Below are 26596 nucleotides of genomic sequence, written 5' to 3'. Positions count from 1 at the left end.
CACAGGGCCTGGTTTGGTGAAGATGGCCTCGGCCAGAAGCACAGGGCCTGGTGTGATATGAGTGGCCTGAGCAAGAGCCACAGACCCTGGTGTGGTGTAATTGGCCTCAATAGCAACTAAGGCCCTGGTGTGGTGTAGGTGGCCTCAGCCAGCAGCCACAGGCCCTGGTGTGGTGTAAGTGGCCTCAGCCAGCAGCCACAGGCCCTGATGTGGTGTAAGTGGCCCCAGCCGGTCACTCAGGCCCTGGTGTGGTGTAGGTGGCATCAGCTAGCAGCACAAGACATTGGAAAACAGCCAAAAGCAATGTCGTTAATGTGCCCTCATTAATGGGGAGCTGCTTTTGGTCTTTTAATACACCCCTTCTCTGGATCAAAAGCGGTTCAATGACATGAAAATCAAAGGCTTACAGCACCAGGTATTCCCAGGCAGTCTCCCATCCAAGTACTAACCAAGCCCAGCCCTGCTTAGCTTCCGAGATCAGACGAGGTCGGGCGTGCTCAGGGTGGTATGGCCGTAAGCTGCTGGCCCCAGCACAATGTCTCAATTTATGGATTCAAGTGATTAGGTGGCAAGTACCTGAAGTTACGAAGACAATCCTATAACCATACCTGCATGTTTGCATAATACCCTAACCCAAAGGCTCAGTTTGGCATTTATCCAACAGCACAGGCCCTGGATTGTTGAAGATGGCCTCAAGAACCAGCACAGGACCTGGTGTGTTTTACATGGCCACAGCAAGCAGCACAGGGCCTGGTTTGGTGAAGATGGCCTCAGCAAGCAGCCACAGGCCCTGGTTTGGTGTAAGTGGCCTCAGCCAGCAGCCACAGGCCCTGGTGTGTTGTAAGTGGCCTCAGCCAGCAGCCACAGGCCCTGGTGTGGTCTAAGTGGCCTCAGCCAGTGCCACAGGCCCTGGTGTGGTGTAAGTGGCCTGAGCAAGAGCCACAGGCCCTGGTGTGGTGTAAGTGGCCTCAGCCAGCAGCCACAGGCCCTGGTGTGGTGTAAGTGGCCTCAGCCAGCAGACACAGGCCCTGGTGTGGTGTAAGTGGCCTCAGCCAGTGCCACAGGCCCTGGTGTGGTGTAAGTGGCCTGAGCAAGAGCCACAGACCCTGGTGTGGTGTAATTGGCCTCAATAGCAACTAATGCCCTGGTGTGGTGTAGGTGGCCTCAGCCAGCAGCCACAGGCCCTGGTGTGGTGTAAGTGGCCTCAGCCAGCAGCCACAGGCCCTGGTGTGGTGTAAGTGGCCTCAGCCAGAGCCACAGGCCCTGATGTGGTGTAAGTGGCCTGAGCAAGAGCCACAGGCCCTGGTGTGGTGTAAGTGGCCTGAGCAAGAGCCACAGGCCCTGGTGTGTTGTAAGTGGCCTCAGCCAGCAGCCACAGGCCCTGGTGTGGTGTAGGTGGCCTCAGCCAGAAGCCACAGGCCCTGGTGTGGTGTAAGTGGCCTGAGCAAGTGCCACAGGCCCTGGTGTGGTGTAATTGGCCTCAATAGCAACTAAGGCCCTGGTGTGGTGTAGGTGGCCTCAGCCAGCAGCCACAGGCCCTGGTGTGGTGTAAGTGGCCTCAGCCAGCAGCCACAGGCCCTGATGTGGTGTAAGTGGCCCCAGCCGGTCACTCAGGCCCTGGTGTGGTGTAGGTGGCATCAGCTAGCAGCACAAGACATTGGAAAACAGCCAAAAGCAATGTCGTTAATGTGCCCTCATTAATGGGGAGCTGCTTTTGGTCTTTTAATACACCCCTTCTCTGGATCAAAAGCGGTTCAATGACATGAAAATGAAAGGCTTACAGCACCAGGTATTCCCAGGCAGTCTCCCATCCAAGTACTAACCAAGCCCAGCCCTGCTTAGCTTACGAGATCAGACGAGGTCGGGCGTGCTCAGGGTGGTATGGCCGTAAGATGCTGGCCCCAGCACAATGTCTCAATTTATGGATTCAAGTGATTAGGTGGCAAGTACCTGAAGTTACGAAGACAATCCTATAACCATACCTGCATGTTTGCATAATACCCTAACCCAAAGGCTCAGTTTGGCATTTATCCAACAGCACAGGCCCTGGATTGTTGAAGATGGCCACAGCAAGCAGCACAGGGCCTGGTTTGGTGAAGATGGCCTCGGCCAGAAGCGCAGGGCCTGGTGTGATGTGAGTGGCCTGAGCAAGAGCCACAGGCCCTGGTGTGGTGTAAGTGGCCTCAGCCAGCAGCCACAGGCCCTGGTGTGGTGTAAGTCGCCTCAGCCAGAAGCCACAGGCACTGGTGTGGTGTAAGTGGCCTCAGCCAGCAGCAAAAGGGCCCTGGTGTGGTGTAAGTCGCCTCAGTCAACAGCCACAGGCCCTGGTGTGGTGTAGGTGGCCTCAGCCAGCAGCCACAGGCCCTGGTGTGGTGTAAGTGGCCTCAGCCAGCAGCCACAGGCCCTGGTGTGGTGTAAGTGGCCTCAGCCAGCAGCCACAGGCCCTGGTGTGGTGTAAGTGGCCTCAGCCAGTGCCACAGGCCCTGGTGTGGTGTAAGTGGCCTGAGCAAGAGCCACAGACCCTGGTGTGGTGTAATTGGCCTCAATAGCAACTAATGCCCTGGTGTGGTGTAGGTGGCCTCAGCCAGCAGCCACAGGCCCTGGTGTGGTGTAAGTGGCCTCAGCCAGAGCCACAGGCCCTGATGTGGTGTAAGTGGCCCCAGCCGGTCACTCAGGCCCTTGTGTGGTGTAGGTTGCATCAGCTAGCAGCACAAGACATTGGAAAAGAGCCAAAAGCAATGTCGTTAATGTGCCCTCATTAATGGGCAGATGCTTTTGGTCTTTTAATACACCCCTTCTCTGGATCAAAAGCGGTTCAATGACATGAAAATGAAAGGCTTACAGCACCAGGTATTCCCAGGCAGTCTCCCATCCAAGTACTAACCAAGCCCAGCCCTGCTTAGCTTCCGAGATCAGACGAGGTCGGGCGTGCTCAGGGTGGTATGGCCGTAAGCTGCTGGCCCCAGCACAATGTCTCAATTTATGGATTCAAGTGATTAGGTGGCAAGTACCTGAAGTTACGAAGACAATCCTATAACCATACCTGCATGTTTGCATAATACCCTAACCCAAAGGCTCAGTTTGGCATTTATCCAACAGCACAGGCCCTGGATTGTTGAAGATGGCCTCTGGAACCAGCACAGGGCCTGGTGTGTTGTACATGGCCACAGCAAGCAGCACAGGGCCTGGTTTGGTGAAGATGGCCTCGGCCAGAAGCACAGGGCCTAGCGTGATATGAGTGGCCTGAGCAAGAGCCACAGGCCCTGGTGTGGTGTAAGTGGTCTCAGCCAGCAGCCACAGGCCCTGGTGTGGTGTAGGTGGCCTCAGCCAGCAGCCACAGGCCCTGGTGTGGTGTAAGTGGCCTCAGCCAGTGCCACAGGCCCTGGTGTGGTGTAAGTGGCCTGAGCAAGAGCCACAGACCCTGGTGTGGTGTAATTGGCCTCAATAGCAACTAAGGCCCTGGTGTGGTGTAGGTGGCCTCAGCCAGCAGCCACAGGCCCTGATGTGGTGTAAGTGGCCCCAGCCGGTCACTCAGGCCCTGGTGTGGTGTAGGTGGCATCAGCTAGCAGCACAAGACATTGGAAAAGAGCCAAAAGCAATGTCGTTAATGTGCCCTCATTAATGGGCAGCTGCTTTTGGTCTTTTAATACACCCCTTCTCTGGATCAAAAGCGGTTCAATGACATGAAAATGAAAGGCTTACAGCACCAGGTATTCCAAGGCAGTCTCCCATCCGAGTACTAACCAAGCCCAGCCCTGCTTAGCTTCCGAGATCAGACGAGGTCGGGCGTGCTCAGGGTGGTATGGCCGTAAGCTGCTGGCCCCAGCACAATGTCTCAATTTATGGATTCAAGTGATTAGGTGGCAAGTACCTGAAGTTACGAAGACAATCCTATAACCATACCTGCATGTTTGCATAATACCCTAACCCAAAGGCTTAGTTTGGCATTTATCCAACAGCACAGGCCCTGGATTGTTGAAGATGGCCTCAGGAACCAGCACAGGGCCTGGTGTGTTGTACATGGCCACAGCTAGCAGCAGAGGGCCAGGTTTGGTGAAGATGGCCTCGGCCAGAAGCGCAGGGCCTGGTGTGATGTGAGTGGCCTGAGCAAGAGCCACAGACCCTGGTGTGGTGTAATTGGCCTCAATAGCAACTAAGGCCCTGGTGTGGTGTAACTGGCCTCAGCCAGCAGCCACAGGCCCTGGTGTGGTGTAAGTGGCCTCAGCCAGAGCCACAGGCCCTGATGTGGTGTAAGTGGCCCCAGCCGGTCACTCAGGCCCTGGATTGTTGAAGATGGCCTCAGGAACCAGCACAGGGCCTGGTGTGGTGTAAGTGGCCTGAGCAAGAGCCACAGGCCCTGGTGTGGTGTAAGTGGCCTGAGCAAGAGCCACAGGCCCTGGTGTGGTGTAAGTGGCCTGAGCAAGAGCCACAGGCCCTGGTGTGGTGTAAGTGGTCTCAGCCAGCAGCCACAGGCCCTGGTGTGGTGTAGGTGGCCTCAGCCAGCAGCCACAGGCCCTTGTGTGGTGTAAGTGGCCTCAGCCAGCAGCCACAGGCCCTGGTGTGGTGTAAGTGGCCTCAGCCAGTGTCACAGGCCCTGGTGTGGTGTAATTGGCCTGAGCAAGAGCCACAGACCCTGGTGTGGTGTAATTGGCCTCAATAGCAAATAAGGCCCTGGTGTGGTGTAAGTGGCCTGAGCAAGAGCCACAGGGCCTGGTTTGGTGAAGATGGCCTCGGCCAGAAGCGCAGGGCCTGGTGTGATGTGAGTGGCCTGAGCAAGAGCCACAGGCCCTGGTGTGGTGTAAGTGGCCTCAGCCAGCAGCCACAGGCCCTGGTGTGGTGTACGTGGCCTCAGCCAGCAGCCACAGGCCCTGGTGTGGTGTAAGTGGCCTGAGCAAGAGCCACAGGCCCTGGTTTGGTGTAAGTGGCCTCAGCCAGCAGCCACAGGCCCTGGTGTGTTGTAAGTGGCCTCAGCCAGCAGCCACAGGCCCTGGTGTGGTGTAAGTGGCCTGAGCAAGAGCCACAGGCCCTGGTTTGGTGTAAGTGGCCTCAGCCAGCAGCCACAGGCCCTGGTGTGTTGTAAGTGGCCTCAGCCAGCAGCCACAGGCCCTGGTGTGGTCTAAGTGGCCTCAGCCAGTGCCACAGGCCCTGGTGTGGTGTAAGTGGCCTGAGCAAGAGCCACAGGCCCTGGTGTGGTGTAAGTGGCCTGAGCAAGTGCCACAGGCCCTGGTGTGGTGTAAGTGGCCTAAGCCAGAGCCACAGGCCCTGGTGTGGTGTAAGTGGCCTCAATAGCAAATAAGGCCCTGGTGTGGTGTAAGTGGCCTGAGCAAGAGCCACAGGGCCTGGTTTGGTGAAGATGGCCTCAGCCAGAAGCGCAGGGCCTGGTGTGATGTGAGTGGCCTGAGCAAGAGCCACAGGCCCTGGTGTGGTGTAAGTGGCCTCAGCCAGCAGCCACAGGCCCTGGTGTGGTGTAAGTCGCCTCAGCCAGAAGCCACAGGCACTGGTGTGGTGTAAGTGGCCTCAGCCAGCAGCAAAAGGGCCCTGGTGTGGTGTAAGTCGCCTCAGTCAGCAGCCACAGGCCCTGGTGTGGTGTAGGTGGCCTCAGCCAGCAGCCACAGGTCCTGGTGTGGTGTAAGTGGCCTCAGCCAGCAGCCACAGGCCCTGGTGTGGTGTAAGTGGCCTCAGCCAACAGCCACAGGCCCTGATGTGGTGTAAGTGGCCTCAGCCAGTGCCACAGGCCCTGGTGTGGTGTAAGTGGCCTGAGCAAGAGCCACAGACCCTGGTGTGGTGTAATTGGCCTCAATAGCAACTAATGCCCTGGTGTGGTGTAGGTGGCCTCAGCCAGCAGCCACAGGCCCTGGTGCGGTGTAAGTGGCCTCAGCCAGCAGCCACAGGCCCTGGTGTGGTGTAAGTGGCCTCAGCCAGTGCCACAGGCCCTGGTGTGGTGTAAGTGGCCTGAGCAAGAGCCACAGACCCTGGTGTGGTGTAATTGGCCTCAATAGCAACTAAGGCCCTGGTGTGGTGTAGGTGGCCTCAGCCAGAGCCACAGGCCCTGATGTGGTGTAAGTGGCCCCAGCCGGTCACTCAGGCCCTGGTGTGGTGTAAGTGGCCTGAGCAAGAGCCACAGACCCTGGTGTGGTGTAATTGGCCTCAATAGCAACTAAGGCCCTGGTGTGGTGTAGGTGGCCTCAGCCAGAGCCACAGGCCCTGGTGTGGTGTAAGTGGCCTCAGCCAGTGCCACAGGCCCTGGTGTGGTGTAAGTGGCCTGAGCAAGAGCCACAGACCCTGGTGTGGTGTAATTGGCCTCAATAGCAACTAAGGCCCTGGTGTGGTGTAGGTGGCCTCAGCCAGCAGCCACAGGCCCTGGTGTGGTGTAAGTGGCCTCAGCCAGCAGCCACAGGCCCTGATGTGGTGTAAGTGGCCCCAGCCGGTCACTCAGGCCCTGGTGTGGTGTAGGTGGCATCAGCTAGCAGCACAAGACATTGGAAAACAGCCAAAAGCAATGTCGTTAATGTGCCCTCATTAATGGGGAGCTGCTTTTGGTCTTTTAATACACCCCTTCTCTGGATCAAAAGCGGTTCAATGACATGAAAATCAAAGGCTTACAGCACCAGGTATTCCCAGGCAGTCTCCCATCCAAGTACTAACCAAGCCCAGCCCTGCTTAGCTTCCGAGATCAGACGAGGTCGGGCGTGCTCAGGGTGGTATGGCCGTAAGCTGCTGGCCCCAGCACAATGTCTCAATTTATGGATTCAAGTGATTAGGTGGCAAGTACCTGAAGTTACGAAGACAATCCTATAACCATACCTGCATGTTTGCATAATACCCTAACCCAAAGGCTCAGTTTGGCATTTATCCAACAGCACAGGCCCTGGATTGTTGAAGATGGCCTCAAGAACCAGCACAGGACCTGGTGTGTTTTACATGGCCACAGCAAGCAGCACAGGGCCTGGTTTGGTGAAGATGGCCTCAGCAAGCAGCCACAGGCCCTGGTTTGGTGTAAGTGGCCTCAGCCAGCAGCCACAGGCCCTGGTGTGTTGTAAGTGGCCTCAGCCAGCAGCCACAGGCCCTGGTGTGGTGTAGGTGGCCTCAGCCAGCAGCCACAGGCCCTTGTGTGGTGTAAGTGGCCTCAGCCAGCAGCCACAGGCCCTGGTGTGGTGTAAGTGGCCTCAGCCAGTGCCACAGGCCCTGGTGTGGTGTAAGTGGCCTGAGCAAGAGCCACAGACCCTGGTGTGGTGTAATTGGCCTCAATAGCAACTAAGGCCCTGGTGTGGTGTAGGTGGCCTAAGCCAGCAGCCACAGGCCCTGGTGTGGTGTAAGTGGCCCCAGCCGGTCACTCAGGCCCTGGTGTGGTGTAGGTGGCATCAGCTAGCAGCACAAGACATTGGAAAAGAGCCAAAAGCAATGTCGTTAATGTGCCCTCATTAATGGGCAGCTGCTTTTGGTCTTTTAATACACCCCTTCTCTGGATCAAAAGCGGTTCAATGACATGAAAATGAAAGGCTTACAACACCAGGTATTCCAAGGCAGTCTCCCATCCGAGTACTAACCAAGCCCAGCCCTGCTTAGCTTCCGAGATCAGACGAGGTCGGGCGTGCTCAGGGTGGTATGGCCGTAAGCTGCTGGCCCCAGCACAATGTCTCAATTTATGGATTCAAGTGATTAGGTGGCAAGTACCTGAAGTTACGAAGACAATCCTATAACCATACCTGCATGTTTGCATAATACCCTAACCCAAAGGCTTAGTTTGGCATTTATCCAACAGCACAGGCCCTGGATTGTTGAAGATGGCCTCAGGAACCAGCACAGGGCCTGGTGTGTTGTACATGGCCACAGCTAGCAGCAGAGGGCCAGGTTTGGTGAAGATGGCCTCGGCCAGAAGCGCAGGGCCTGGTGTGATGTGAGTGGCCTGAGCAAGAGCCACAGACCCTGGTGTGGTGTAATTGGCCTCAATAGCAACTAAGGCCCTGGTGTGGTGTAACTGGCCTCAGCCAGCAGCCACAGGCCCTGGTGTGGTGTAAGTGGCCTCAGCCAGAGCCACAGGCCCTGATGTGGTGTAAGTGGCCCCAGCCGGTCACTCAGGCCCTGGATTGTTGAAGATGGCCTCAGGAACCAGCACAGGGCCTGGTGTGTTGTACATGGCCACAGCAAGCAGCACAGGGCCTGGTTTGGTGAAGATGGCCTCGGCCAGAAGCGCAGGGCCTGGTGTGATGTGAGTGGCCTGAGCAAGAGCCACAGGCCCTGGTGTGGTGTAAGTGGCCTCAGCCAGCAGCCACAGGCCCTGGTGTGGTGTAAGTCGCCTCAGCCAGAAGCCACAGGCACTGGTGTGGTGTAAGTGGCCTCAGCCAGCAGCAAAAGGGCCCTGGTGTGGTGTAAGTCGCCTCAGCCAGCAGCCACAGGCCCTGGTGTGGTGTAGGTGGCCTCAGCCAGCAGCCACAGGCTCTGGTGTGGTGTAACTGGCCTCAGCCAGCAGCCACAGGCCCTGGTGTGGTGTAAGTGGCCTCAGCCAGAGCCACAGGCCCTGATGTGGTGTAAGTGGCCCCAGCCGGTCACTCAGGCCCTGGTGTGGTGTAGGTGGCATCAGCTAGCAGCACAAGACATTGGAAAAGAGCCAAAAGCAGTGTTGTTAATGTGCCCTCATTAATGGGCAGATGCTTTTGGTCTTTTAATACACCCCTTCTCTGGATCAAAAGCGGTTCAATGACATGAAAAGGAAAGGCTTACAGCACCAGGTATTCCCAGGCAGTCTCCCATCCAAGTACTAACCAAGCCCAGCCCTGCTTAGCTTCCGAGATCAGACGAGGTCGGGCGTGCTCAGGGTGGTATGGCCGTAAGCTGCTGGCCCCAGCACAATGTCTCAATTTATGGATTCAAGTGATTAGGTGGCAAGTACCTGAAGTTACGAAGACAATCCTATAACCATACCTGCATGTTTGCATAATACCCTAACCCAAAGGCTCAGTTTGGCATTTATCCAACAGCACAGGCCCTGGATTGTTGAAGATGGCCTCAGGAACCAGCACAGGGCCTGGTGTGTTGTACATGGCCACAGCAAGCAGCACAGGGCCTGGTTTGGTGAAGATGGCCTCGGCCAGAAGCGCAGGGCCTGGTGTGATGTGAGTGGCCTGAGCAAGAGCCACAGGCCCTGGTGTGGTGTAAGTGGCCTCAGCCAGCAGCCACAGGCCCTGGTGTGGTGTAAGTCGCCTCAGCCAGAAGCCACAGGCACTGGTGTGGTGTAAGTGGCCTCAGCCAGCAGCAAAAGGGCCCTGGTGTGGTGTAAGTCGCCTCAGTCAGCAGCCACAGGCCCTGGTGTGGTGTAGGTGGCCTCAGCCAGCAGCCACAGGCCCTGGTGTGGTGTACGTGGCCTCAGCCAGCAGCCACAGGCCCTGGTGTGGTGTAAGTGGCCTCAGCCAGCAGCCACAGGCCCTGGTGTGGTGTAAGTGGCCTCAGCCAGTGCCACAGGCCCTGGTGTGGTGTAAGTGGCCTGAGCAAGAGCCACAGACCCTGGTGTGGTGTAATTGGCCTCAATAGCAACTAATGCCCTGGTGTGGTGTAGGTGGCCTCAGCCAGCAGCCACAGGCCCTGGTGTGGTGTAAGTGGCCTCAGCCAGCAGCCACAGGCCCTGGTGTGGTGTAAGTGGCCTCAGCCAGAGCCACAGGCCCTGATGTGGTGTAAGTGGCCTGAGCAAGAGCCACAGGCCCTGGTGTGGTGTAAGTGGCCTGAGCAAGAGCCACAGGCCCTGGTGTGTTGTAAGTGGCCTCAGCCAGCAGCCACAGGCCCTGGTGTGGTGTAGGTGGCCTCAGCCAGAAGCCACAGGCCCTGGTGTGGTGTAAGTGGCCTGAGCAAGTGCCACAGGCCCTGGTGTGGTGTAATTGGCCTCAATAGCAACTAAGGCCCTGGTGTGGTGTAGGTGGCCTCAGCCAGCAGCCACAGGCCCTGGTGTGGTGTAAGTGGCCTCAGCCAGCAGCCACAGGCCCTGATGTGGTGTAAGTGGCCCCAGCCGGTCACTCAGGCCCTGGTGTGGTGTAGGTGGCATCAGCTAGCAGCACAAGACATTGGAAAACAGCCAAAAGCAATGTCGTTAATGTGCCCTCATTAATGGGCAGCTGCTTTTGGTCTTTTAATACACCCCTTCTCTGGATCAAAAGCGGTTCAATGACATGAAAATGAAAGGCTTACAGCACCAGGTATTCCAAGGCAGTCTCCCATCCGAGTACTAACCAAGCCCAGCCCTGCTTAGCTTCCGAGATCAGACGAGGTCGGGCGTGCTCAGGGTGGTATGGCCGTAAGCTGCTGGCCCCAGCACAATGTCTCAATTTATGGATTCAAGTGATTAGGTGGCAAGTACCTGAAGTTACGAAGACAATCCTATAACCATACCTGCATGTTTGCATAATACCCTAACCCAAAGGCTTAGTTTGGCATTTATCCAACAGCACAGGCCCTGGATTGTTGAAGATGGCCTCAGGAACCAGCACAGGGCCTGGTGTGTTGTACATGGCCACAGCTAGCAGCAGAGGGCCAGGTTTGGTGAAGATGGCCTCGGCCAGAAGCGCAGGGCCTGGTGTGATGTGAGTGGCCTGAGCAAGAGCCACAGACCCTGGTGTGGTGTAATTGGCCTCAATAGCAACTAAGGCCCTGGTGTGGTGTAACTGGCCTCAGCCAGCAGCCACAGGCCCTGGTGTGGTGTAAGTGGCCTCAGCCAGAGCCACAGGCCCTGATGTGGTGTAAGTGGCCCCAGCCGGTCACTCAGGCCCTGGATTGTTGAAGATGGCCTCAGGAACCAGCACAGGGCCTGGTGTGTTGTACATGGCCACAGCAAGCAGCACAGGGCCTGGTTTGGTGAAGATGGCCTCGGCCAGAAGCGCAGGGCCTGGTGTGATGTGAGTGGCCTGAGCAAGAGCCACAGGCCCTGGTGTGGTGTAAGTGGCCTCAGCCAGCAGCCACAGGCCCTGGTGTGGTGTAAGTCGCCTCAGCCAGAAGCCACAGGCACTGGTGTGGTGTAAGTGGCCTCAGCCAGCAGCAAAAGGGCCCTGGTGTGGTGTAAGTCGCCTCAGCCAGCAGCCACAGGCCCTGGTGTGGTGTAGGTGGCCTCAGCCAGCAGCCACAGGCTCTGGTGTGGTGTAACTGGCCTCAGCCAGCAGCCACAGGCCCTGGTGTGGTGTAAGTGGCCTCAGCCAGAGCCACAGGCCCTGATGTGGTGTAAGTGGCCCCAGCCGGTCACTCAGGCCCTGGTGTGGTGTAGGTGGCATCAGCTAGCAGCACAAGACATTGGAAAAGAGCCAAAAGCAGTGTTGTTAATGTGCCCTCATTAATGGGCAGATGCTTTTGGTCTTTTAATACACCCCTTCTCTGGATCAAAAGCGGTTCAATGACATGAAAAGGAAAGGCTTACAGCACCAGGTATTCCCAGGCAGTCTCCCATCCAAGTACTAACCAAGCCCAGCCCTGCTTAGCTTCCGAGATCAGACGAGGTCGGGCGTGCTCAGGGTGGTATGGCCGTAAGCTGCTGGCCCCAGCACAATGTCTCAATTTATGGATTCAAGTGATTAGGTGGCAAGTACCTGAAGTTACGAAGACAATCCTATAACCATACCTGCATGTTTGCATAATACCCTAACCCAAAGGCTCAGTTTGGCATTTATCCAACAGCACAGGCCCTGGATTGTTGAAGATGGCCTCAGGAACCAGCACAGGGCCTGGTGTGTTGTACATGGCCACAGCAAGCAGCACAGGGCCTGGTTTGGTGAAGATGGCCTCGGCCAGAAGCGCAGGGCCTGGTGTGATGTGAGTGGCCTGAGCAAGAGCCACAGGCCCTGGTGTGGTGTAAGTGGCCTCAGCCAGCAGCCACAGGCCCTGGTGTGGTGTAAGTCGCCTCAGCCAGAAGCCACAGGCACTGGTGTGGTGTAAGTGGCCTCAGCCAGCAGCAAAAGGGCCCTGGTGTGGTGTAAGTCGCCTCAGTCAGCAGCCACAGGCCCTGGTGTGGTGTAGGTGGCCTCAGCCAGCAGCCACAGGCCCTGGTGTGGTGTACGTGGCCTCAGCCAGCAGCCACAGGCCCTGGTGTGGTGTAAGTGGCCTCAGCCAGCAGCCACAGGCCCTGGTGTGGTGTAAGTGGCCTCAGCCAGTGCCACAGGCCCTGGTGTGGTGTAAGTGGCCTGAGCAAGAGCCACAGACCCTGGTGTGGTGTAATTGGCCTCAATAGCAACTAATGCCCTGGTGTGGTGTAGGTGGCCTCAGCCAGCAGCCACAGGCCCTGGTGTGGTGTAAGTGGCCTCAGCCAGCAGCCACAGGCCCTGGTGTGGTGTAAGTGGCCTCAGCCAGAGCCACAGGCCCTGATGTGGTGTAAGTGGCCTGAGCAAGAGCCACAGGCCCTGGTGTGGTGTAAGTGGCCTGAGCAAGAGCCACAGGCCCTGGTGTGTTGTAAGTGGCCTCAGCCAGCAGCCACAGGCCCTGGTGTGGTGTAGGTGGCCTCAGCCAGAAGCCACAGGCCCTGGTGTGGTGTAAGTGGCCTGAGCAAGTGCCACAGGCCCTGGTGTGGTGTAATTGGCCTCAATAGCAACTAAGGCCCTGGTGTGGTGTAGGTGGCCTCAGCCAGCAGCCACAGGCCCTGGTGTGGTGTAAGTGGCCTCAGCCAGCAGCCACAGGCCCTGATGTGGTGTAAGTGGCCCCAGCCGGTCACTCAGGCCCTGGTGTGGTGTAGGTGGCATCAGCTAGCAGCACAAGACATTGGAAAACAGCCAAAAGCAATGTCGTTAATGTGCCCTCATTAATGGGGAGCTGCTTTTGGTCTTTTAATACACCCCTTCTCTGGATCAAAAGCGGTTCAATGACATGAAAATGAAAGGCTTACAGCACCAGGTATTCCCAGGCAGTCTCCCATCCAAGTACTAACCAAGCCCAGCCCTGCTTAGCTTACGAGATCAGACGAGGTCGGGCGTGCTCAGGGTGGTATGGCCGTAAGATGCTGGCCCCAGCACAATGTCTCAATTTATGGATTCAAGTGATTAGGTGGCAAGTACCTGAAGTTACGAAGACAATCCTATAACCATACCTGCATGTTTGCATAATACCCTAACCCAAAGGCTCAGTTTGGCATTTATCCAACAGCACAGGCCCTGGATTGTTGAAGATGGCCACAGCAAGCAGCACAGGGCCTGGTTTGGTGAAGATGGCCTCGGCCAGAAGCGCAGGGCCTGGTGTGATGTGAGTGGCCTGAGCAAGAGCCACAGGCCCTGGTGTGGTGTAAGTGGCCTCAGCCAGCAGCCACAGGCCCTGGTGTGGTGTAAGTCGCCTCAGCCAGAAGCCACAGGCACTGGTGTGGTGTAAGTGGCCTCAGCCAGCAGCAAAAGGGCCCTGGTGTGGTGTAAGTCGCCTCAGTCAACAGCCACAGGCCCTGGTGTGGTGTAGGTGGCCTCAGCCAGCAGCCACAGGCCCTGGTGTGGTGTAAGTGGCCTCAGCCAGCAGCCACAGGCCCTGGTGTGGTGTAAGTGGCCTCAGCCAGCAGCCACAGGCCCTGGTGTGGTGTAAGTGGCCTCAGCCAGTGCCACAGGCCCTGGTGTGGTGTAAGTGGCCTGAGCAAGAGCCACAGACCCTGGTGTGGTGTAATTGGCCTCAATAGCAACTAATGCCCTGGTGTGGTGTAGGTGGCCTCAGCCAGCAGCCACAGGCCCTGGTGTGGTGTAAGTGGCCTCAGCCAGAGCCACAGGCCCTGATGTGGTGTAAGTGGCCCCAGCCGGTCACTCAGGCCCTTGTGTGGTGTAGGTTGCATCAGCTAGCAGCACAAGACATTGGAAAAGAGCCAAAAGCAATGTCGTTAATGTGCCCTCATTAATGGGCAGATGCTTTTGGTCTTTTAATACACCCCTTCTCTGGATCAAAAGCGGTTCAATGACATGAAAATGAAAGGCTTACAGCACCAGGTATTCCCAGGCAGTCTCCCATCCAAGTACTAACCAAGCCCAGCCCTGCTTAGCTTCCGAGATCAGACGAGGTCGGGCGTGCTCAGGGTGGTATGGCCGTAAGCTGCTGGCCCCAGCACAATGTCTCAATTTATGGATTCAAGTGATTAGGTGGCAAGTACCTGAAGTTACGAAGACAATCCTATAACCATACCTGCATGTTTGCATAATACCCTAACCCAAAGGCTCAGTTTGGCATTTATCCAACAGCACAGGCCCTGGATTGTTGAAGATGGCCTCTGGAACCAGCACAGGGCCTGGTGTGTTGTACATGGCCACAGCAAGCAGCACAGGGCCTGGTTTGGTGAAGATGGCCTCGGCCAGAAGCACAGGGCCTAGCGTGATATGAGTGGCCTGAGCAAGAGCCACAGGCCCTGGTGTGGTGTAAGTGGTCTCAGCCAGCAGCCACAGGCCCTGGTGTGGTGTAGGTGGCCTCAGCCAGCAGCCACAGGCCCTGGTGTGGTGTAAGTGGCCTCAGCCAGTGCCACAGGCCCTGGTGTGGTGTAAGTGGCCTGAGCAAGAGCCACAGACCCTGGTGTGGTGTAATTGGCCTCAATAGCAACTAAGGCCCTGGTGTGGTGTAGGTGGCCTCAGCCAGCAGCCACAGGCCCTGATGTGGTGTAAGTGGCCCCAGCCGGTCACTCAGGCCCTGGTGTGGTGTAGGTGGCATCAGCTAGCAGCACAAGACATTGGAAAAGAGCCAAAAGCAATGTCGTTAATGTGCCCTCATTAATGGGCAGCTGCTTTTGGTCTTTTAATACACCCCTTCTCTGGATCAAAAGCGGTTCAATGACATGAAAATGAAAGGCTTACAGCACCAGGTATTCCAAGGCAGTCTCCCATCCGAGTACTAACCAAGCCCAGCCCTGCTTAGCTTCCGAGATCAGACGAGGTCGGGCGTGCTCAGGGTGGTATGGCCGTAAGCTGCTGGCCCCAGCACAATGTCTCAATTTATGGATTCAAGTGATTAGGTGGCAAGTACCTGAAGTTACGAAGACAATCCTATAACCATACCTGCATGTTTGCATAATACCCTAACCCAAAGGCTTAGTTTGGCATTTATCCAACAGCACAGGCCCTGGATTGTTGAAGATGGCCTCAGGAACCAGCACAGGGCCTGGTGTGTTGTACATGGCCACAGCTAGCAGCAGAGGGCCAGGTTTGGTGAAGATGGCCTCGGCCAGAAGCGCAGGGCCTGGTGTGATGTGAGTGGCCTGAGCAAGAGCCACAGACCCTGGTGTGGTGTAATTGGCCTCAATAGCAACTAAGGCCCTGGTGTGGTGTAACTGGCCTCAGCCAGCAGCCACAGGCCCTGGTGTGGTGTAAGTGGCCTCAGCCAGAGCCACAGGCCCTGATGTGGTGTAAGTGGCCCCAGCCGGTCACTCAGGCCCTGGATTGTTGAAGATGGCCTCAGGAACCAGCACAGGGCCTGGTGTGGTGTAAGTGGCCTGAGCAAGAGCCACAGGCCCTGGTGTGGTGTAAGTGGCCTGAGCAAGAGCCACAGGCCCTGGTGTGGTGTAAGTGGCCTGAGCAAGAGCCACAGGCCCTGGTGTGGTGTAAGTGGTCTCAGCCAGCAGCCACAGGCCCTGGTGTGGTGTAGGTGGCCTCAGCCAGCAGCCACAGGCCCTTGTGTGGTGTAAGTGGCCTCAGCCAGCAGCCACAGGCCCTGGTGTGGTGTAAGTGGCCTCAGCCAGTGTCACAGGCCCTGGTGTGGTGTAATTGGCCTGAGCAAGAGCCACAGACCCTGGTGTGGTGTAATTGGCCTCAATAGCAAATAAGGCCCTGGTGTGGTGTAAGTGGCCTGAGCAAGAGCCACAGGGCCTGGTTTGGTGAAGATGGCCTCGGCCAGAAGCGCAGGGCCTGGTGTGATGTGAGTGGCCTGAGCAAGAGCCACAGGCCCTGGTGTGGTGTAAGTGGCCTCAGCCAGCAGCCACAGGCCCTGGTGTGGTGTACGTGGCCTCAGCCAGCAGCCACAGGCCCTGGTGTGGTGTAAGTGGCCTGAGCAAGAGCCACAGGCCCTGGTTTGGTGTAAGTGGCCTCAGCCAGCAGCCACAGGCCCTGGTGTGTTGTAAGTGGCCTCAGCCAGCAGCCACAGGCCCTGGTGTGGTGTAAGTGGCCTGAGCAAGAGCCACAGGCCCTGGTTTGGTGTAAGTGGCCTCAGCCAGCAGCCACAGGCCCTGGTGTGTTGTAAGTGGCCTCAGCCAGCAGCCACAGGCCCTGGTGTGGTCTAAGTGGCCTCAGCCAGTGCCACAGGCCCTGGTGTGGTGTAAGTGGCCTGAGCAAGAGCCACAGGCCCTGGTGTGGTGTAAGTGGCCTGAGCAAGTGCCACAGGCCCTGGTGTGGTGTAAGTGGCCTAAGCCAGAGCCACAGGCCCTGGTGTGGTGTAAGTGGCCTCAATAGCAAATAAGGCCCTGGTGTGGTGTAAGTGGCCTGAGCAAGAGCCACAGGGCCTGGTTTGGTGAAGATGGCCTCAGCCAGAAGCGCAGGGCCTGGTGTGATGTGAGTGGCCTGAGCAAGAGCCACAGGCCCTGGTGTGGTGTAAGTGGCCTCAGCCAGCAGCCACAGGCCCTGGTGTGGTGTAAGTCGCCTCAGCCAGAAGCCACAGGCACTGGTGTGGTGTAAGTGGCCTCAGCCAGCAGCAAAAGGGCCCTGGTGTGGTGTAAGTCGCCTCAGTCAGCAGCCACAGGCCCTGGTGTGGTGTAGGTGGCCTCAGCCAGCAGCCACAGGTCCTGGTGTGGTGTAAGTGGCCTCAGCCAGCAGCCACAGGCCCTGGTGTGGTGTAAGTGGCCTCAGCCAACAGCCACAGGCCCTGATGTGGTGTAAGTGGCCTCAGCCAGTGCCACAGGCCCTGGTGTGGTGTAAGTGGCCTGAGCAAGAGCCACAGACCCTGGTGTGGTGTAATTGGCCTCAATAGCAACTAATGCCCTGGTGTGGTGTAGGTGGCCTCAGCCAGCAGCCACAGGCCCTGGTGCGGTGTAAGTGGCCTCAGCCAGCAGCCACAGGCCCTGGTGTGGTGTAAGTGGCCTCAGCCAGTGCCACAGGCCCTGGTGTGGTGTAAGTGGCCTGAGCAAGAGCCACAGACCCTGGTGTGGTGTAATTGGCCTCAATAGCAACTAAGGCCCTGGTGTGGTGTAGGTGGCCTCAGCCAGAGCCACAGGCCCTGATGTGGTGTAAGTGGCCCCAGCCGGTCACTCAGGCCCTGGTGTGGTGTAAGTGGCCTGAGCAAGAGCCACAGACCCTGGTGTGGTGTAATTGGCCTCAATAGCAACTAAGGCCCTGGTGTGGTGTAGGTGGCCTCAGCCAGAGCCACAGGCCCTGGTGTGGTGTAAGTGGCCTCAGCCAGTGCCACAGGCCCTGGTGTGGTGTAAGTGGCCTGAGCAAGAGCCACAGACCCTGGTGTGGTGTAATTGGCCTCAATAGCAACTAAGGCCCTGGTGTGGTGTAGGTGGCCTCAGCCAGCAGCCACAGGCCCTGGTGTGGTGTAAGTGGCCTCAGCCAGCAGCCACAGGCCCTGATGTGGTGTAAGTGGCCCCAGCCGGTCACTCAGGCCCTGGTGTGGTGTAGGTGGCATCAGCTAGCAGCACAAGACATTGGAAAACAGCCAAAAGCAATGTCGTTAATGTGCCCTCATTAATGGGGAGCTGCTTTTGGTCTTTTAATACACCCCTTCTCTGGATCAAAAGCGGTTCAATGACATGAAAATGAAAGGCTTACAGCACCAGGTATTCCCAGGCAGTCTCCCATCCAAGTACTAACCAAGCCCAGCCCTGCTTAGCTTCCGAGATCAGACGAGGTCGGGCGTGCTCAGGGTGGTATGGCCGTAAGCTGCTGGCCCCAGCACAATGTCTCAATTTATGGATTCAAGTGATTAGGTGGCAAGTACCTGAAGTTACGAAGACAATCCTATAACCATACCTGCATGTTTGCATAATACCCTAACCCAAAGGCTCAGTTTGGCATTTATCCAACAGCACAGGCCCTGGATTGTTGAAGATGGCCTCAAGAACCAGCACAGGACCTGGTGTGTTTTACATGGCCACAGCAAGCAGCACAGGGCCTGGTTTGGTGAAGATGGCCTCAGCAAGCAGCCACAGGCCCTGGTTTGGTGTAAGTGGCCTCAGCCAGCAGCCACAGGCCCTGGTGTGTTGTAAGTGGCCTCAGCCAGCAGCCACAGGCCCTGGTGTGGTGTAGGTGGCCTCAGCCAGCAGCCACAGGCCCTTGTGTGGTGTAAGTGGCCTCAGCCAGCAGCCACAGGCCCTGGTGTGGTGTAAGTGGCCTCAGCCAGTGCCACAGGCCCTGGTGTGGTGTAAGTGGCCTGAGCAAGAGCCACAGACCCTGGTGTGGTGTAATTGGCCTCAATAGCAACTAAGGCCCTGGTGTGGTGTAACTGGCCTCAGCCAGCAGCCACAGGCCCTGGTGTGGTGTAAGTGGCCTCAGCCAGAGCCACAGGCCCTGATGTGGTGTAAGTGGCCCCAGCCGGTCACTCAGGCCCTGGATTGTTGAAGATGGCCTCAGGAACCAGCACAGGGCCTGGTGTGTTGTACATGGCCACAGCAAGCAGCACAGGGCCTGGTTTGGTGAAGATGGCCTCGGCCAGAAGCGCAGGGCCTGGTGTGATGTGAGTGGCCTGAGCAAGAGCCACAGGCCCTGGTGTGGTGTAAGTGGCCTCAGCCAGCAGCCACAGGCCCTGGTGTGGTGTAAGTCGCCTCAGCCAGAAGCCACAGGCACTGGTGTGGTGTAAGTGGCCTCAGCCAGCAGCAAAAGGGCCCTGGTGTGGTGTAAGTCGCCTCAGCCAGCAGCCACAGGCCCTGGTGTGGTGTAGGTGGCCTCAGCCAGCAGCCACAGGCTCTGGTGTGGTGTAACTGGCCTCAGCCAGCAGCCACAGGCCCTGGTGTGGTGTAAGTGGCCTCAGCCAGAGCCACAGGCCCTGATGTGGTGTAAGTGGCCCCAGCCGGTCACTCAGGCCCTGGTGTGGTGTAGGTGGCATCAGCTAGCAGCACAAGACATTGGAAAAGAGCCAAAAGCAGTGTTGTTAATGTGCCCTCATTAATGGGCAGATGCTTTTGGTCTTTTAATACACCCCTTCTCTGGATCAAAAGCGGTTCAATGACATGAAAAGGAAAGGCTTACAGCACCAGGTATTCCCAGGCAGTCTCCCATCCAAGTACTAACCAAGCCCAGCCCTGCTTAGCTTCCGAGATCAGACGAGGTCGGGCGTGCTCAGGGTGGTATGGCCGTAAGCTGCTGGCCCCAGCACAATGTCTCAATTTATGGATTCAAGTGATTAGGTGGCAAGTACCTGAAGTTACGAAGACAATCCTATAACCATACCTGCATGTTTGCATAATACCCTAACCCAAAGGCTCAGTTTGGCATTTATCCAACAGCACAGGCCCTGGATTGTTGAAGATGGCCTCAGGAACCAGCACAGGGCCTGGTGTGTTGTACATGGCCACAGCAAGCAGCACAGGGCCTGGTTTGGTGAAGATGGCCTCGGCCAGAAGCGCAGGGCCTGGTGTGATGTGAGTGGCCTGAGCAAGAGCCACAGGCCCTGGTGTGGTGTAAGTGGCCTCAGCCAGCAGCCACAGGCCCTGGTGTGGTGTAAGTCGCCTCAGCCAGAAGCCACAGGCACTGGTGTGGTGTAAGTGGCCTCAGCCAGCAGCAAAAGGGCCCTGGTGTGGTGTAAGTCGCCTCAGTCAGCAGCCACAGGCCCTGGTGTGGTGTAGGTGGCCTCAGCCAGCAGCCACAGGCCCTGGTGTGGTGTACGTGGCCTCAGCCAGCAGCCACAGGCCCTGGTGTGGTGTAAGTGGCCTCAGCCAGCAGCCACAGGCCCTGGTGTGGTGTAAGTGGCCTCAGCCAGTGCCACAGGCCCTGGTGTGGTGTAAGTGGCCTGAGCAAGAGCCACAGACCCTGGTGTGGTGTAATTGGCCTCAATAGCAACTAATGCCCTGGTGTGGTGTAGGTGGCCTCAGCCAGCAGCCACAGGCCCTGGTGTGGTGTAAGTGGCCTCAGCCAGCAGCCACAGGCCCTGGTGTGGTGTAAGTGGCCTCAGCCAGAGCCACAGGCCCTGATGTGGTGTAAGTGGCCTGAGCAAGAGCCACAGGCCCTGGTGTGGTGTAAGTGGCCTGAGCAAGAGCCACAGGCCCTGGTGTGTTGTAAGTGGCCTCAGCCAGCAGCCACAGGCCCTGGTGTGGTGTAGGTGGCCTCAGCCAGAAGCCACAGGCCCTGGTGTGGTGTAAGTGGCCTGAGCAAGTGCCACAGGCCCTGGTGTGGTGTAATTGGCCTCAATAGCAACTAAGGCCCTGGTGTGGTGTAGGTGGCCTCAGCCAGCAGCCACAGGCCCTGGTGTGGTGTAAGTGGCCTCAGCCAGCAGCCACAGGCCCTGATGTGGTGTAAGTGGCCCCAGCCGGTCACTCAGGCCCTGGTGTGGTGTAGGTGGCATCAGCTAGCAGCACAAGACATTGGAAAACAGCCAAAAGCAATGTCGTTAATGTGCCCTCATTAATGGGGAGCTGCTTTTGGTCTTTTAATACACCCCTTCTCTGGATCAAAAGCGGTTCAATGACATGAAAATGAAAGGCTTACAGCACCAGGTATTCCCAGGCAGTCTCCCATCCAAGTACTAACCAAGCCCAGCCCTGCTTAGCTTACGAGATCAGACGAGGTCGGGCGTGCTCAGGGTGGTATGGCCGTAAGATGCTGGCCCCAGCACAATGTCTCAATTTATGGATTCAAGTGATTAGGTGGCAAGTACCTGAAGTTACGAAGACAATCCTATAACCATACCTGCATGTTTGCATAATACCCTAACCCAAAGGCTCAGTTTGGCATTTATCCAACAGCACAGGCCCTGGATTGTTGAAGATGGCCTCAGGAACCAGCACAGGGCCTGGTGTGTTGTACATGGCCACAGCAAGCAGCACAGGGCCTGGTTTGGTGAAGATGGCCTCGGCCAGAAGCACAGGGCCTGGTGTGATGTGAGTGGCCTGAGCAAGAGCCACAGGCCCTTGTGTGGTGTAAGTGGCCTCAGCCAGCAGCCACAGGCCCTGGTGTGGTGTAGGTGGCCTCAGCCAGCAGCCACAGGCCCTGGTGTGGTGTAAGTGGCCTGAGCAAGAGCCACAGGCCCTGGTTTGGTGTAAGTGGCCTCAGCCAGCAGCCACAGGCCCTGGTGTGTTGTAAGTGGCCTCAGCCAGCAGCCACAGGCCCTGGTGTGGTGTAAGTGGCCTGAGCAAGAGCCACAGGCCCTGGTTTGGTGTAAGTGGCCTCAGCCAGCAGCCACAGGCCCTGGTGTGTTGTAAGTGGCCTCAGCCAGCAGCCACAGGCCCTGGTGTGGTCTAAGTGGCCTCAGCCAGTGCCACAGGCCCTGGTGTGGTGTAAGTGGCCTGAGCAAGAGCCACAGGCCCTGGTGTGGTGTAAGTGGCCTGAGCAAGTGCCACAGGCCCTGGTGTGGTGTAAGTGGCCTAAGCCAGAGCCACAGGCCCTGGTGTGGTGTAAGTGGCCTCAATAGCAAATAAGGCCCTGGTGTGGTGTAAGTGGCCTGAGCAAGAGCCACAGGGCCTGGTTTGGTGAAGATGGCCTCAGCCAGAAGCGCAGGGCCTGGTGTGATGTGAGTGGCCTGAGCAAGAGCCACAGGCCCTGGTGTGGTGTAAGTGGCCTCAGCCAGCAGCCACAGGCCCTGGTGTGGTGTAAGTGGCCTCAGCCAGAAGCCACAGGCACTGGTGTGGTGTAAGTGGCCTCAGCCAGCAGCCACAGGCACTGGTGTGGTGTAAGTGGCCCCAGCCGGTCACTCAGGCCCTGGTGTGGTGTAGGTGGCATCAGCTAGCAGCACAAGACATTGGAAAAGAGCCAAAAGCAGTGTTGTTAATGTGCCCTCATTAATGGGCAGATGCTTTTGGTCTTTTAATACACCCCTTCTCTGTTTCAAAAGCGGTTCAATGACATGAAAAGGTAAGGCTTACAGCACCAGGTATTCCCAGGCAGTCTCCCATCCAAGTACTAACCAAGCCCAGCCCTGCTTAGCTTGCGAGATCAGACGAGGTCGGGCGTGCTCAGGGTGGTATGGCCGTAAGCTGCTGGCCCCAGCACAATGTCTCAATTTATGGATTCAAGTGATTAGGTGGCAAGTACCTGAAGTTACGAAGACAATCCTATAACCATACCTGCATGTTTGCATAATACCCTAACCCAAAGGCTCAGTTTGGCATTTATCCAACAGCACAGGCCCTGGATTGTTGAAGATGGCCTCAGGAACCAGCACAGGGCCTGGTGTGTTGTACATGGCCACAGCAAGCAGCACAGGGCCTGGTTTGGTGAAGATGGCCTCGGCCAGAAGCGCAGGGCCTGGTGTGATGTGAGTGGCCTGAGCAAGAGCCACAGGCCCTGGTGTGGTGTAAGTGGCCTCAGCCAGCAGCCACAGGCCCTGGTGTGGTGTAAGTCGCCTCAGCCAGAAGCCACAGGCACTGGTGTGGTGTAAGTGGCCTCAGCCAGCAGCAAAAGGGCCCTGGTGTGGTGTAAGTCGCCTCAGTCAGCAGCCACAGGCCCTGGTGTGGTGTAGGTGGCCTCAGCCAGCAGCCACAGGTCCTGGTGTGGTGTAAGTGGCCTCAGCCAGCAGCCACAGGCCCTGGTGTGGTGTAAGTGGCCTCAGCCAGCAGCCACAGGCCCTGATGTGGTGTAAGTGGCCTCAGCCAGTGCCACAGGCCCTGGTGTGGTGTAAGTGGCCTGAGCAAGAGCCACAGACCCTGGTGTGGTGTAATTGGCCTCAATAGCAACTAATGCCCTGGTGTGGTGTAGGTGGCCTCAGCCAGCAGCCACAGGCCCTGGTGTGGTGTAAGTGGCCTCAGCCAGCAGCCACAGGCCCTGGTGTGGTGTAACTGGCCTCAGCCAGAGCCACAGGCCCTGATGTGGTGTAAGTGGCCCCAGCCGGTCACTCAGGCCCTTGTGTGGTGTAGGTTGCATCAGCTAGCAGCACAAGACATTGGAAAAGAGCCAAAAGCAATGTCGTTAATAAGCCCTCATTAATGGGCAGATGCTTTTGGTCTTTTAATACACCCCTTCTCTGGATCAAAAGCGGTTCAATGACATGAAAATGAAAGGCTTACAGCACCAGGTATTCCCAGGCAGTCTCCCATCCAAGTACTAACCAAGCCCAGCCCTGCTTAGCTTCCGAGATCAGACGAGGTCGGGCGTGCTCAGGGTGGTATGGCCGTAAGCTGCTGGCCGTAAGCTGCTGGCGCCAGCACAATGTCTCAATTTATGGATTCAAGTGATTAGGTGGCAAGTACCTGAAGTTACGAAGACAATCCTATAACCATACCTGCATGTTTGCATAATACCCTAACCCAAAGGCTCAGTTTGGCATTTATCCAACAGCACAGGCCCTGGATTGTTGAAGATGGCCTCAGGAACCAGCACAGGGCCTGGTGTATTGTACATGGCCACAGCAAGCAGCACAGGGCCTGGTTTGGTGAAGATGGCCTCGGCCAGAAGCACAGGGCCTGGTGTGATATGAGTGGCCTGAGCAAGAGCCACAGACCCTGGTGTGGTGTAATTGGCCTCAATAGCAACTAAGGCCCTGGTGTGGTGTAGGTGGCCTCAGCCAGCAGCCACAGGCCCTGGTGTGGTGTAAGTGGCCTCAGCCAGCAGCCACAGGCCCTGATGTGGTGTAAGTGGCCCCAGCCGGTCACTCAGGCCCTGGTGTGGTGTAGGTGGCATCAGCTAGCAGCACAAGACATTGGAAAACAGCCAAAAGCAATGTCGTTAATGTGCCCTCATTAATGGGGAGCTGCTTTTGGTCTTTTAATACACCCCTTCTCTGGATCAAAAGCGGTTCAATGACATGAAAATCAAAGGCTTACAGCACCAGGTATTCCCAGGCAGTCTCCCATCCAAGTACTAACCAAGCCCAGCCCTGCTTAGCTTCCGAGATCAGACGAGGTCGGGCGTGCTCAGGGTGGTATGGCCGTAAGCTGCTGGCCCCAGCACAATGTCTCAATTTATGGATTCAAGTGATTAGGTGGCAAGTACCTGAAGTTACGAAGACAATCCTATAACCATACCTGCATGTTTGCATAATACCCTAACCCAAAGGCTCAGTTTGGCATTTATCCAACAGCACAGGCCCTGGATTGTTGAAGATGGCCTCAAGAACCAGCACAGGACCTGGTGTGTTTTACATGGCCACAGCAAGCAGCACAGGGCCTGGTTTGGTGAAGATGGCCTCAGCAAGCAGCCACAGGCCCTGGTTTGGTGTAAGTGGCCTCAGCCAGCAGCCACAGGCCCTGGTGTGTTGTAAGTGGCCTCAGCCAGCAGCCACAGGCCCTGGTGTGGTCTAAGTGGCCTCAGCCAGTGCCACAGGCCCTGGTGTGGTGTAAGTGGCCTGAGCAAGAGCCACAGGCCCTGGTGTGGTGTAAGTGGCCTCAGCCAGCAGCCACAGGCCCTGGTGTGGTGTAAGTGGCCTCAGCCAGCAGACACAGGCCCTGGTGTGGTGTAAGTGGCCTCAGCCAGTGCCACAGGCCCTGGTGTGGTGTAAGTGGCCTGAGCAAGAGCCACAGACCCTGGTGTGGTGTAATTGGCCTCAATAGCAACTAATGCCCTGGTGTGGTGTAGGTGGCCTCAGCCAGCAGCCACAGGCCCTGGTGTGGTGTAAGTGGCCTCAGCCAGCAGCCACAGGCCCTGGTGTGGTGTAAGTGGCCTCAGCCAGAGCCACAGGCCCTGATGTGGTGTAAGTGGCCTGAGCAAGAGCCACAGGCCCTGGTGTGGTGTAAGTGGCCTGAGCAAGAGCCACAGGCCCTGGTGTGTTGTAAGTGGCCTCAGCCAGCAGCCACAGGCCCTGGTGTGGTGTAGGTGGCCTCAGCCAGAAGCCACAGGCCCTGGTGTGGTGTAAGTGGCCTGAGCAAGTGCCACAGGCCCTGGTGTGGTGTAATTGGCCTCAATAGCAACTAAGGCCCTGGTGTGGTGTAGGTGGCCTCAGCCAGCAGCCACAGGCCCTGGTGTGGTGTAAGTGGCCTCAGCCAGCAGCCACAGGCCCTGATGTGGTGTAAGTGGCCCCAGCCGGTCACTCAGGCCCTGGTGTGGTGTAGGTGGCATCAGCTAGCAGCACAAGACATTGGAAAACAGCCAAAAGCAATGTCGTTAATGTGCCCTCATTAATGGGGAGCTGCTTTTGGTCTTTTAATACACCCCTTCTCTGGATCAAAAGCGGTTCAATGACATGAAAATGAAAGGCTTACAGCACCAGGTATTCCCAGGCAGTCTCCCATCCAAGTACTAACCAAGCCCAGCCCTGCTTAGCTTACGAGATCAGACGAGGTCGGGCGTGCTCAGGGTGGTATGGCCGTAAGATGCTGGCCCCAGCACAATGTCTCAATTTATGGATTCAAGTGATTAGGTGGCAAGTACCTGAAGTTACGAAGACAATCCTATAACCATACCTGCATGTTTGCATAATACCCTAACCCAAAGGCTCAGTTTGGCATTTATCCAACAGCACAGGCCCTGGATTGTTGAAGATGGCCACAGCAAGCAGCACAGGGCCTGGTTTGGTGAAGATGGCCTCGGCCAGAAGCGCAGGGCCTGGTGTGATGTGAGTGGCCTGAGCAAGAGCCACAGGCCCTGGTGTGGTGTAAGTGGCCTCAGCCAGCAGCCACAGGCCCTGGTGTGGTGTAAGTCGCCTCAGCCAGAAGCCACAGGCACTGGTGTGGTGTAAGTGGCCTCAGCCAGCAGCAAAAGGGCCCTGGTGTGGTGTAAGTCGCCTCAGTCAACAGCCACAGGCCCTGGTGTGGTGTAGGTGGCCTCAGCCAGCAGCCACAGGCCCTGGTGTGGTGTAAGTGGCCTCAGCCAGCAGCCACAGGCCCTGGTGTGGTGTAAGTGGCCTCAGCCAGCAGCCACAGGCCCTGGTGTGGTGTAAGTGGCCTCAGCCAGTGCCACAGGCCCTGGTGTGGTGTAAGTGGCCTGAGCAAGAGCCACAGACCCTGGTGTGGTGTAATTGGCCTCAATAGCAACTAATGCCCTGGTGTGGTGTAGGTGGCCTCAGCCAGCAGCCACAGGCCCTGGTGTGGTGTAAGTGGCCTCAGCCAGAGCCACAGGCCCTGATGTGGTGTAAGTGGCCCCAGCCGGTCACTCAGGCCCTTGTGTGGTGTAGGTTGCATCAGCTAGCAGCACAAGACATTGGAAAAGAGCCAAAAGCAATGTCGTTAATGTGCCCTCATTAATGGGCAGATGCTTTTGGTCTTTTAATACACCCCTTCTCTGGATCAAAAGCGGTTCAATGACATGAAAATGAAAGGCTTACAGCACCAGGTATTCCCAGGCAGTCTCCCATCCAAGTACTAACCAAGCCCAGCCCTGCTTAGCTTCCGAGATCAGACGAGGTCGGGCGTGCTCAGGGTGGTATGGCCGTAAGCTGCTGGCCCCAGCACAATGTCTCAATTTATGGATTCAAGTGATTAGGTGGCAAGTACCTGAAGTTACGAAGACAATCCTATAACCATACCTGCATGTTTGCATAATACCCTAACCCAAAGGCTCAGTTTGGCATTTATCCAACAGCACAGGCCCTGGATTGTTGAAGATGGCCTCTGGAACCAGCACAGGGCCTGGTGTGTTGTACATGGCCACAGCAAGCAGCACAGGGCCTGGTTTGG

The 26596-nt window shown here is 57.1% G+C and overlaps 11 non-coding genes and 9 pseudogenes across 11 annotated transcripts; all 20 read right to left on the bottom strand.

Moving 5' to 3' along the window:
- Nucleotides 1-400: 400 nt before the first annotated feature.
- On the bottom strand, nucleotides 401-519 carry LOC146637190 (5S ribosomal RNA). Its single transcript, XR_014905791.1, has one exon. It is a non-coding gene; the product is annotated as a 5S ribosomal RNA (ribosomal RNA).
- Nucleotides 520-1774: 1255 nt separating this feature from the next.
- Nucleotides 1775-1893, bottom strand: LOC146637189 (5S ribosomal RNA; annotated as a pseudogene).
- A 942-nt stretch (nucleotides 1894-2835) lies between these two features.
- Nucleotides 2836-2954, bottom strand: LOC146637188 (5S ribosomal RNA). Its single transcript, XR_014905790.1, has one exon. It is a non-coding gene; the product is annotated as a 5S ribosomal RNA (ribosomal RNA).
- Nucleotides 2955-3695: 741 nt separating this feature from the next.
- On the bottom strand, nucleotides 3696-3814 carry LOC146637187 (5S ribosomal RNA; annotated as a pseudogene).
- A 2782-nt stretch (nucleotides 3815-6596) lies between these two features.
- Nucleotides 6597-6715, bottom strand: LOC146637186 (5S ribosomal RNA). Its single transcript, XR_014905789.1, has one exon. It is a non-coding gene; the product is annotated as a 5S ribosomal RNA (ribosomal RNA).
- Nucleotides 6716-7498: 783 nt separating this feature from the next.
- Nucleotides 7499-7617, bottom strand: LOC146637185 (5S ribosomal RNA; annotated as a pseudogene).
- Nucleotides 7618-8714: 1097 nt separating this feature from the next.
- LOC146637184 (5S ribosomal RNA) lies at nucleotides 8715-8833 on the bottom strand. The gene has a single exon (XR_014905788.1). It is a non-coding gene; the product is annotated as a 5S ribosomal RNA (ribosomal RNA).
- A 1336-nt stretch (nucleotides 8834-10169) lies between these two features.
- Nucleotides 10170-10288, bottom strand: LOC146637183 (5S ribosomal RNA; annotated as a pseudogene).
- A 1097-nt stretch (nucleotides 10289-11385) lies between these two features.
- LOC146637182 (5S ribosomal RNA) lies at nucleotides 11386-11504 on the bottom strand. Its single transcript, XR_014905787.1, has one exon. It is a non-coding gene; the product is annotated as a 5S ribosomal RNA (ribosomal RNA).
- A 1336-nt stretch (nucleotides 11505-12840) lies between these two features.
- Nucleotides 12841-12959, bottom strand: LOC146637181 (5S ribosomal RNA; annotated as a pseudogene).
- A 942-nt stretch (nucleotides 12960-13901) lies between these two features.
- LOC146637180 (5S ribosomal RNA) lies at nucleotides 13902-14020 on the bottom strand. Its single transcript, XR_014905786.1, has one exon. It is a non-coding gene; the product is annotated as a 5S ribosomal RNA (ribosomal RNA).
- Nucleotides 14021-14761: 741 nt separating this feature from the next.
- Nucleotides 14762-14880, bottom strand: LOC146637179 (5S ribosomal RNA; annotated as a pseudogene).
- Nucleotides 14881-17662: 2782 nt separating this feature from the next.
- Nucleotides 17663-17781, bottom strand: LOC146637178 (5S ribosomal RNA). The gene has a single exon (XR_014905785.1). It is a non-coding gene; the product is annotated as a 5S ribosomal RNA (ribosomal RNA).
- Nucleotides 17782-19078: 1297 nt separating this feature from the next.
- On the bottom strand, nucleotides 19079-19197 carry LOC146637177 (5S ribosomal RNA). Its single transcript, XR_014905784.1, has one exon. It is a non-coding gene; the product is annotated as a 5S ribosomal RNA (ribosomal RNA).
- A 1336-nt stretch (nucleotides 19198-20533) lies between these two features.
- Nucleotides 20534-20652, bottom strand: LOC146637176 (5S ribosomal RNA; annotated as a pseudogene).
- Nucleotides 20653-21906: 1254 nt separating this feature from the next.
- LOC146637175 (5S ribosomal RNA) lies at nucleotides 21907-22025 on the bottom strand (annotated as a pseudogene).
- A 1021-nt stretch (nucleotides 22026-23046) lies between these two features.
- On the bottom strand, nucleotides 23047-23165 carry LOC146637174 (5S ribosomal RNA). The gene has a single exon (XR_014905783.1). It is a non-coding gene; the product is annotated as a 5S ribosomal RNA (ribosomal RNA).
- A 637-nt stretch (nucleotides 23166-23802) lies between these two features.
- On the bottom strand, nucleotides 23803-23921 carry LOC146637173 (5S ribosomal RNA). The gene has a single exon (XR_014905781.1). It is a non-coding gene; the product is annotated as a 5S ribosomal RNA (ribosomal RNA).
- Nucleotides 23922-25176: 1255 nt separating this feature from the next.
- On the bottom strand, nucleotides 25177-25295 carry LOC146637172 (5S ribosomal RNA; annotated as a pseudogene).
- A 942-nt stretch (nucleotides 25296-26237) lies between these two features.
- On the bottom strand, nucleotides 26238-26356 carry LOC146637171 (5S ribosomal RNA). The gene has a single exon (XR_014905780.1). It is a non-coding gene; the product is annotated as a 5S ribosomal RNA (ribosomal RNA).
- Nucleotides 26357-26596: the final 240 nt, after the last annotated feature.

This window comes from Diplotaxodon limnothrissa, linkage group LG3 (assembly GCF_057381915.1).
Source record: "Diplotaxodon limnothrissa isolate DT_005_m linkage group LG3, D_limnothrissa_male_GT1.1, whole genome shotgun sequence".
Taxonomy (NCBI): domain Eukaryota; kingdom Metazoa; phylum Chordata; class Actinopteri; order Cichliformes; family Cichlidae; genus Diplotaxodon; species Diplotaxodon limnothrissa.
The sequence above is the reverse complement of the archived record's forward strand: the minus strand, read 5'-3'. Positions and strand labels throughout refer to the sequence as shown.